Here is a 9,673-nt window from a genome sequence, read left to right as displayed (position 1 = left end):
CCCAGCATTCAACTTCAACAAAATATGAGCCTTGTCCCATATGCCCTTCCCCAATTGGTAACCATTATTCCTAAGTGCATGTTTATCTTTTTCCTAATTCTATATACAAGGTGTCATGCCTCTATATATTCTTCCCCATTTTACTTTTTACTCAATATCAAGTTTTAAAAATGCATCTATTTTTGATACCTGTGGCTGAACTGTGAATAGACACTCTTTTTTAACAATTTGAACTGTGCCACTATGGACATTTGCATTTGTATCTTCTGATGCACACAGATAAGATATTTCTAGTTGGGCTGGCTAGTTGGGCTAGCCAGTTTGCTCAGTTGGTTCGAACACAGTTTTGATAACACCAAGGTCAAGGGTTCGGATCCCATATCTACCAGCTGCCAAAAAAAAAAGATATATCTAGAGCAGGGTTACTCAATAGCAGAACTATTAATATTTGGGGAGGATAATTCTTTGCAGAGGGAGGCTGTACTGTGCATTGTACAATGCATAGCTGCATTCCTGGCCTCTACCACATAGATGTCAGTAGCATCCTTCCCCCAAGATATGACAACCAGAAATGTCTACAGACAGTGACAAATGTCCCCTGGAAAGCAAAGTCTCTCCTGGTTGAGAACCACTATTCTAGGGTATATAGTGTGGGAATGGAATTAGGTCATGGGGCATGAACATCTTCACCTTTACAAGATACTACAAAATAGTTTTCTGAAACGTTTATGCCAGTGTATTGTTCAACTTCTATGGATTTAATGTTTGTGATCCATCCCTAATTCATATGTTGAAGCCCTAGTACTCGATTATGGTATTTGAGGTGGGATCTTTGGGAGGTAATAAGGTCATGAGGGTGGAGCTCTGCCAGTGGGATTAGTGACCATATAAGAAGAGACATAAGAGAGATGATCTTTCTCCACGATGTGAGGGAGGGTACAGGTGGTCTACAAAGCAGTAAGAAAGTTCTTGCCAGAACCCTACTATGCTACTACCCTGATCTTGGACTTCTTCTAGTCTCCAGAACAGTGAGAAATAAATTCATGTTATTTAATCCACCAAGTCTATGTTACTTGCTATAGGAATCCAGAGCTGACTAAGACACCAATCAATAGTCTATTAGAAATCTACTCCCTCCACATCTTTGCCAACATACAGTATGGGTTCAACGTTAAATTTTTGCCACTCCAGGGAAAGTACAATGACATCTCAGAACAACTTAGCTGTGAATTTCTCTGAGTACTAATGGGACTCAGCAGCTTTTTGTGTGTGTTTGGCTGGTCACACTTTCTCTTTGATGGACATGCCTTTCCATGTACATTGCCTATTTTTTATTGGATTGTCTTTTTCTGGTTGATTTTCAGGGATTCTTTATATCTTCTGGATACTAATGCTTTGTTGGGTATATGTTCTGCATATATCTTCTTTTAGTTAAGGGCTTGTCATTTCATATTATTATGGCTTCCTTTGAGATGGATAGAAATACTGCTTTTATTATAATCATTTTTTTCAATGTTTCCTTTTATGACTTGTGCTTTTTGTGTTTTGTGTAAGAAATTCTTCCTTATGTCAAGGCAATAAAAATATTCCCCCATATTCCCTCATAAATGTTTTAAAGCTTTACTCTTTCATTTTGAGAATTCATGCCACCAGAACTGAGTTTTATGTACAGTAAGAACTAGAGATCCCATTTCATTTTTTTCCCTTGTGGGAATAGCCAGTTGTTTCAGCATCACTTATTTAAAACTCCATCCTTTCTCCCAGTGAATTGCAGTTCAATCTGTGACATATGTCAAGTTTCTGCACGTGCATGGTCTGCTTATTTTGTTCCATTTGTCTCTGTGTCTCCCTCTGTGCCACTATCACACTGTCATGACTACTTTAGCTTTATAACAGGTCTTGCTCTCTGTCACAGTAAGTTCCCTCATCTTGTTTATCTTCTTGAGGGTATTTAACCTATTCTTAGTCCTTTTCCCTTTCATGTATTTTAGAATTAGCTTGGCAACTCTTGCAAAGAACCGTGTTTGGATTTTGATAGGAATTGTACTGAATCTACACACAGTTTGGAGAGAGATGACATTTCACAAGATCCAGTTCCCCCATTTATGATTCCCTCTATTTATTTAGGTCTTCTTAAAAACCTTTCAGTATGGAATTATAATTTTCTGCATAAAGGTCTTACATGTCTGTCAATAAGTTTATTTTTTCAGTAAATTTTGTTTTGCTATTATAAATGATATCTTTTTAAATGTCATATGTATTTAGATCAGTGGATCATTCAGCTCTATGTTTACTTTTCTTTTTTTCTTTTTTTTTTTTTTTTTGCTGCTAGCAGATACAGAAATCAAACCCTAGACTTTGGTGTTATCAGCAGCATGCTCTAACCAACTGAGCTAAACTGCCAACCTTAACAGTATCTTTTTACTTGTATTTTTTGTTTTGTTTATTTGTTTGTTTTTTGGCAGCTGGCCATCTTTTTTTAAATTATAGTGTTCTTTATATGGGAGGTGAAGGAGTCTATATATGTTCATTTAATCAAGTTCATTAGTTGTGTAGTTCAAATCTTGTCTTTCCTTACCAATTTCTTTTTTACTCTTTGACCTAGCAATTAAAGAGGTATATTGACACTTCACAACCATTAGGATGGCTGCTACAGTTTACGGCTGCTACGGTTTGGATGCTTGTGTCCCTCCAAAATTAGTACGTTGAGACCTAATCCCCAATGTGATGGTAATAAGAGATTGGGCCTTTAGGGAAGTAATTAGGTCATGAGGGCTCTGTCCTATAAATGGGATTAGTATTCTTATAAAAGAGGCCCAAGGGAGCTTGTCTGCCCCTTCTGCCTTGTGAGGACATAGCAAGAAGAGATACTCTATGCAGCAGAGCAAGCCCTCACCAGACACGGAATCTGACGGTGACTTGATCTTGGACTTCCCAGCCTCCAGAACTGTGAACAATAAGTTCTATTGTTTATAAATTACACAGACTATGGTGTTTTTGTTATAGCAGGCCACACAGATTTAGACAATGGCTATTATAAGAAAAAAAAAACATAAAATAAAAAGTGTTGCTGAGGATGTAAAGAAATTGGAACCCTTGTGCATGTTGGTGGGGATGGAACAGTGAAGCTGTTATGGAAAATAGTATGGCTATTTCTCAAAAAATTAAACATAGAATTAACACACACTCCATAAATTCCACTTCTGGGTATACCCAAAAGAAGTGAAAGCAGGAATTTGAACAGGTGTTTGTACACTCATGTTCATAGCAGCATTAGCACAATAGCCAAAAGGTAGAAGCAACGCAAGTATCCATTGATGGATAAATGAACAAATAATATGTGATATGTGCATACAATGGCATATTATTCACCCTTAAAAAGGAAAGAATTTTGACACATGCTACAAGATGAACGACATTATGCTGAATGAGATAAGCTGGTCAAAGAGGACAAACATTTTATGATTCCACTTATGTGAGGTTGCTAGAAAAGGCAAACTCACAGAGAGAGACAGTAGAGGGCTGGGTGCCAGGGCTGGGGGAGGGTGAATGGAGAGTCAGTGTTTAATGGGGACAGAGTTTCTGTTTGGAGTGACAAAAAAGCTCTAGAGGTGGATGGTGGTTTGGCTGCACAGCAATGTGAATATACTTAATGCCACTGAACTGTACACTTAAAAATGGTTAAAATGGCAGATTTTATGTCATGTATATTTTACAACAATAAAAAAATTTAGAAGTATGTTGCTTTGCCCCCCACGGATTTGTCACCCCAGTTCCCCTGGGTGATGGAGCTGCAAAGCTCACCTCTTCTGAGCAGTGAGAAGCCCCGAAGTGGTTAACTTCCCTTGGGAATGCTCAAGCGAGAGGCATCCCTTCCTTGGGTAATTAACCCCAAATTGGGGTTTTCTTCGTGCATTTATTTTCCAGACCAGGAAGTTACAGGAAGAGAACATAGATGGGGTTATAGTTTAACAGTATAGGCTGGTAACTTTCAGTGAAACAAGCCAGATGACATTCCAGTAGACAATTAAGTGATCTTACAGCAATTTCTCAGTATCTTTACATAACAATCAGTAACTAGTCTGTCTTTGAGCCAGCAACCTTGCTGTGTTGGAATTCTTTATCTTATACCAGAGACTTTATAGCCTGAAGAAAATTTCCTGTCCTCTGCAAGGTCAATATTTGAAACTGCAAGGCTTTGGAAAACCAGGCCCTGTGAAGTACATTTGCTTTAAGAATCCTCTACAGAAGTATATTGAAATGCCCCACTAAGATAATGAATTTGTCAATTTCTTCTTCTAGTTCTCTGTCTTCGTTTTTTATATTTTTGTTGCTTATATGTTTGTTCTTATATTTTAGAATTGTGACCTCTTCCTGGTGAATTCATTATTTGGTAGTAAAACCTCTCCATCCTAATAATGACTTAATCTAAAGTTTATTTTGCCCAATATTAAAAGCTACTGAAGCTTTCTTCTCCTTCACATATCTTTTTCCATCCTGACTTTCAACCTTCCTGTGTCCTCCTCACGCTTCGGGTGACTCTCCTGAAAACAGCACACATTTGTGATTTGTATTTTTATCCAACCTGATACTTTCTGACTTAACCAACCAACTCATTCATCTATGCAGACTGTAATGACAGATATTCCTGGAGCCATTTATACCCATGTGATTTTGTATTTTTTACTCAGCCTGCTTTTTCTTTTCTTCTTCTTTTTCTCCCTTTTTCCCTTTCTTTTGGATTCTTGAGCTTTTTTCTTATTCCACTATCCTTACTGTCTGAGAGTTATGCAGTTTTATTTTCTTTTCAGTAATTAACCTGAACATTTGACCATACTTATTTTACAAAGCCTAAATTAATCAAAATCTCAATCATCATCTCAAACAATAAATGCTTTTTAAAATTTTTTAAATTTACTTATTTATTATTTTTTGGTGACTGGCTGGCATGGGAATCCAAACCCTTGACCTTGGTGTTGTTAATGACACCAATTGAGCTAACCAGCCAGTCCCTCAAACAATAAATGCTTTAACCACAATCACTTCTCTTCCTGGTTACTTAGTTTTTGTCCACTATTTTAGTTCTAGCTTCTATATTTTTTACCCTGCAAAGTAGACCACTAATTTTATATGCATAATATGTATTAGCATTCATTTTTAAACATTTTCTATTTTCCCTTGTTTTCAATCATTCCCTTGATTTCTTCTTGGGCCCATGTATTATTTTTAAATGTTGCTTAATTTTCTACTATTTGGGGGATTTTGTAGACATCTTGTTACTGAATTCTAAATTCATACTACTATCATCAAAGAACGTACACGCTCTGTATGATTTCTGTCTTTTAAATGTATTGAGATATGTTTTATGGTCCAGCATATCATCTATTTTGGTGAATTTTCCATATGTACTTGAAGAGATGTGATTTCTGCTATTACTGGGTGGAAAGTTCTATAAATGTTGTTTAAGTCAAGTTAATTTAAAGGGATGTACAGATCTTCTTACATACCTACTGATTTTTGCCTACTCTTTCTATTAATTACTGAAAGTGATGTTAAAAAATCTGCAATTATAATTGAGAATTTGTCTATTTCTCCTTTCAGTTCTGTCAGTTTTTGACTTACATGTTTTGGAGCTTGATTATTACAGATATGCATATTTAAGATTGTCACATCTTTGTGATGAATTGACCCTTTTGTTATTATGAAGTGTCTCTGGTAATATTCTTTGTTGTGAAGAATATTCTCTGTTGTAAAGTCTGTTTTGTATGATGTTTACGTAGCCTTATGAAATTCCTTATCCTTACTTTTTGCATGGTCTATTTTTCCCACTCTTTTACTCTCAGTCTCTCTTCCTTCATAGTTGAAGTCAGTTTCTTGTAGACAGAACATCTATTGGCTCTTTCTACTTCTGCGTCTGACAGCCTCTCACGTGGAGTGGCTAATCCATTTACTTTTAATGTGATTGTCAACATGGTGGATCAGAGGCTGCCATGTTGGTATTTGTTTTTTATTTTTCCCACCTGTTCCTTATTCCTCTTTTCTCTTGCTCTTCTTCGTTTTGGATTAAGTGCTTTTAGAATCCCATTTTATATCCCCTTAACTTATTGGCTATACCTCTATTTTATTTTTTAACTGGTTGGCCTAGGATTTATAATATGCATCTTTAGTTTATTACAATCTAATTCATACAAAATATACCATTTCCCAAGTAACATAAGAACTTCACGACCTCACCCCTCACTTCCCCCACTCTTTCTTTTGCGCTGTCATCGTCTACTTTGCTTCTATATTTCTTATAAATCCAAAAGTACATCATAAAACTGTCAATTATATATATTTTTCTTTTTGTGATAACTTTATTGAGGTAAAATTGGTATGGAATAAACCGCACATACATAAAACACAGATAATACTTGACACTCGTATACATCCATGTAACCAGATGCGTGATTAATAATGTGAGCATCTTTTCACGTGTTTATTTGCTATTTGTATATCTTCTTAGTGAAGTGTTTATTCAAATCTTTTGACCAATTTTTAATTGAGTTGTTTGTTTTCTTAACATTGAGTTGTGAGCATTTTGAGTTTTTGTACATATTTATATAATCATGTCATTTCTCCCAGTCTGTGGTTTTTCTTTTCACTGATTTAACAATGTCCCATGCTTTTGGTGTTGTATGTAAGAGATCTTTGCCTAACCCAAGGCCATACAATTCTCTCACATGTATTTTTCTGGAAGTTTTATAGTTTTAGTTTTTACATTTAAGTCTATGATGCATTTCAAGGTAATTTTCATATATAGATCAAGGTATACATCAAAATTAAATTTTTATGTAGATATCCAATTGTTCCAACACCATTTGTTAAAAAGACTGTCCTTTCTCTACTGAATTTTCTTTGTACCTTTATCAAAAATCAATTAATCACGTATATGTGGGTCTATTTCTGGAATCTATTTTGCTCTATTGATCTATTCATCTATCCTTGATGACAACACCCCACTTACTTATAAGACTTTCTAATGTCCTAGGTAATATTTTCTCTGGGTGCTTTTAAGATCATTTTCTTTATTCTTGATTTCCAGCAATTTGAGTAAGATGTGCATTGGTGTAGATTACAGTGTGTGTGTGTGCGTGTGCGTGTGCTTTTTGTGGTTTGTTGAGCCATTTGGATATTTCTGTTTATAGTTTTAATCAAATTTAAAAATTTGGGGGGGGTCATTATTTCTTCAAATATTCTTTTCTGCCATACCTCTTTCAGGACTAATTAAATATAACCCACAAGTCACTGAGACTTATTCATTTTTTCCATCTTTTTTCTGTACTTCATTTTCAAATCTTTCTAATAATATATTTTCACTATTTTTTTCTTCTGCAAAGTCTAATCTTCTTAGAAGCCCATCCAATGAATCTTTCATTTCTGATTTTACGTTTCAGTTCTAGAACTTCCATTTGGTTCTCTGTTTTGTCTTACTGTATCTCTTCACTCGTTTCATGTTTTTCTCCATATTCTGAAGCATACTAATAATAACATCTCTTAAGTCCTTGAGGGCCTATTCCATCATTTCTGTCATATCTCATTCTCTTACTATTAACTTATTTTTTCCTAGTTATGTTCACACTTTCATGTTTCCTCACTTGTCTAGAAATTCTTAATGGATGCTGAACATTGTGAATATGATATCGCTGAGTGTTTAGTCTTTGTTTTTTTTCCTTTAAAGAATGTTTGGCTCTCTTCCGTCAGAAGGCTAATTTACTTGCAGATCAATCTGATGCTTTGGAAGCTTAGTTTTAATCTTCGTTAGGTTGGGTTCTAGGGTTGTTTTTACATTAGCCCTAGATCAGCCCTGCAACTAAAGCATGTCCATTCTGGGGTTTCTACTGAGTGTCATAGGGATTTAACAGGGTCTTTCCACTCTGGCTTATTAGAATTCAAATGTCTCCCAACATTGTAAGAGATCCAATAGTTATTTAATTTTTTTACTCCTTTATAGCTTTCTTTGCCTGAACTCAAGAAGTTTCACCCAATATATGCTTGGCTTAGTGTTCATCCAAGAGACTCAAGAGGACCCCAATATAGAGCTCAAGAGCTCTTTCTATACATGCTTCCCTCCTGTCCAGTACTCTGCTTCTCAAATCCCAGCTGCCTTGGCTCCTTGCCCCTTCTTTCTCTCCTCAACTCAGTAGATCCACCATGATCTGCTCTGGTTCCTCTTTCTGCATCACGGCTGGGAAAGTGCCTCTCGGCAGGAATACAGGTCACCATGGAGCACACTGTATGTGTTTTCTTCTTTCAGGGATCACTGTTCTGCTCTGTCTGTTGTCCAATATCTGAAAACCATTTTTTCATATAATTTGTCCAGTTTTCCTCATGGACAGAAACAGAAATGCCCAACTCTCTATTTTTATTTTCACTGTCTCTAGCTCCTTGAATACATTAGTTCTCTGTCTTTGGGTTTCCATGGCTGCTGTTGACAAGTCTGTGGCCAGTCTTCCATATTTTATTCATAAATGTTCATAAGACACCGTCAAATATACAATCCACCATTATTTTATTACCAGTAAGAAATAAAAACTCTTTCAGTTGTAACTGTAAGACTCCGTCGATGATAAAATTAGACCCAATTTCAGACATGTTAAACCATAGGAAAATATACGTCTTAAAATTGATGAAATATGGTCATTTTTATGCTTCTGTGATTTCTCTTTGATGTCTTTTTATTTCATCTGATAAATTTATGTGTAGATTCTTTTTATTTATGCTGCTTGGTACACTGAGGTCTGTACTTCAATTATTATGTTTCTTATTACAGGATGTTTTAGTTGGTTCTTTTTCAAATCTTCTTGGTCATGTCGTTTGACTTTGAACTTTTTTTCATTTGATTTTTTACTTCTTTAAACATGTTTATACATGATTATTTTTACTCTGTGAATTATGTATCTACTATCAGAAATGCTTGAGGATCAAAGTCTCTTGTTAGTTATTCTGCTGACTCACACTGACATTGAGTTATTTATTCATGTATTGGGTACTTTTTATTATGAGCTCAGATATGGTAGATGGTGATGGGCTTGGGCTGGGGAGAAGGCTTTTCTCCAGAGAGCATTGGCATTTGCTTCTTCTGGGCTCCAGAGGGTGCTACCAACCTGTAACTATTTTAACTTAGTTTCATGGGTGAGGATTCTTGACCTTGGAGGTAGTATAAATTTGAACCTCAAATACACATTGAAGCAGTCCTCTGGCTGCAAATTCTCCAGAAAGACTTTTTGCTTTTTTATGTTTTTGCACCCAGAGGCAGCAGAGAGAGATTTTTCCCCTGGTCCTCTTTATCAGTATGAGTCCCTCCAACTTGAAGGTCCTCGTGTAGGTGGTTGTAACCAGTGGAGCCTGGATTTCCATGTTCGTACCCACTCTGGTTTGGGCTGATTATTCCCCTTTTTGCGGGGAGGCATGGTCCTTGGGTATTTCCCCGCATTTTTCTGTGAGTTTCAGAAAGGCATTTTAAATTTATTGTAAATAATATTCCATCTCCATATTTTAACCTGAGAGGGGGTATCAGTCGAGCATATCTAGATAAGCATACTGTTGGGATCTCAAAGCCTTCATACAAGACATTTATTGTTTATTTTATTATATTTAGGTCTTTGTTTAGAATGTATTTTTGTATTTGGAA

Source organism: Cynocephalus volans, chromosome 9 (assembly GCF_027409185.1).
Source record: "Cynocephalus volans isolate mCynVol1 chromosome 9, mCynVol1.pri, whole genome shotgun sequence".
NCBI lineage: Eukaryota > Metazoa > Chordata > Mammalia > Dermoptera > Cynocephalidae > Cynocephalus > Cynocephalus volans.
Note: the sequence above shows the minus strand (reverse complement) of the source record.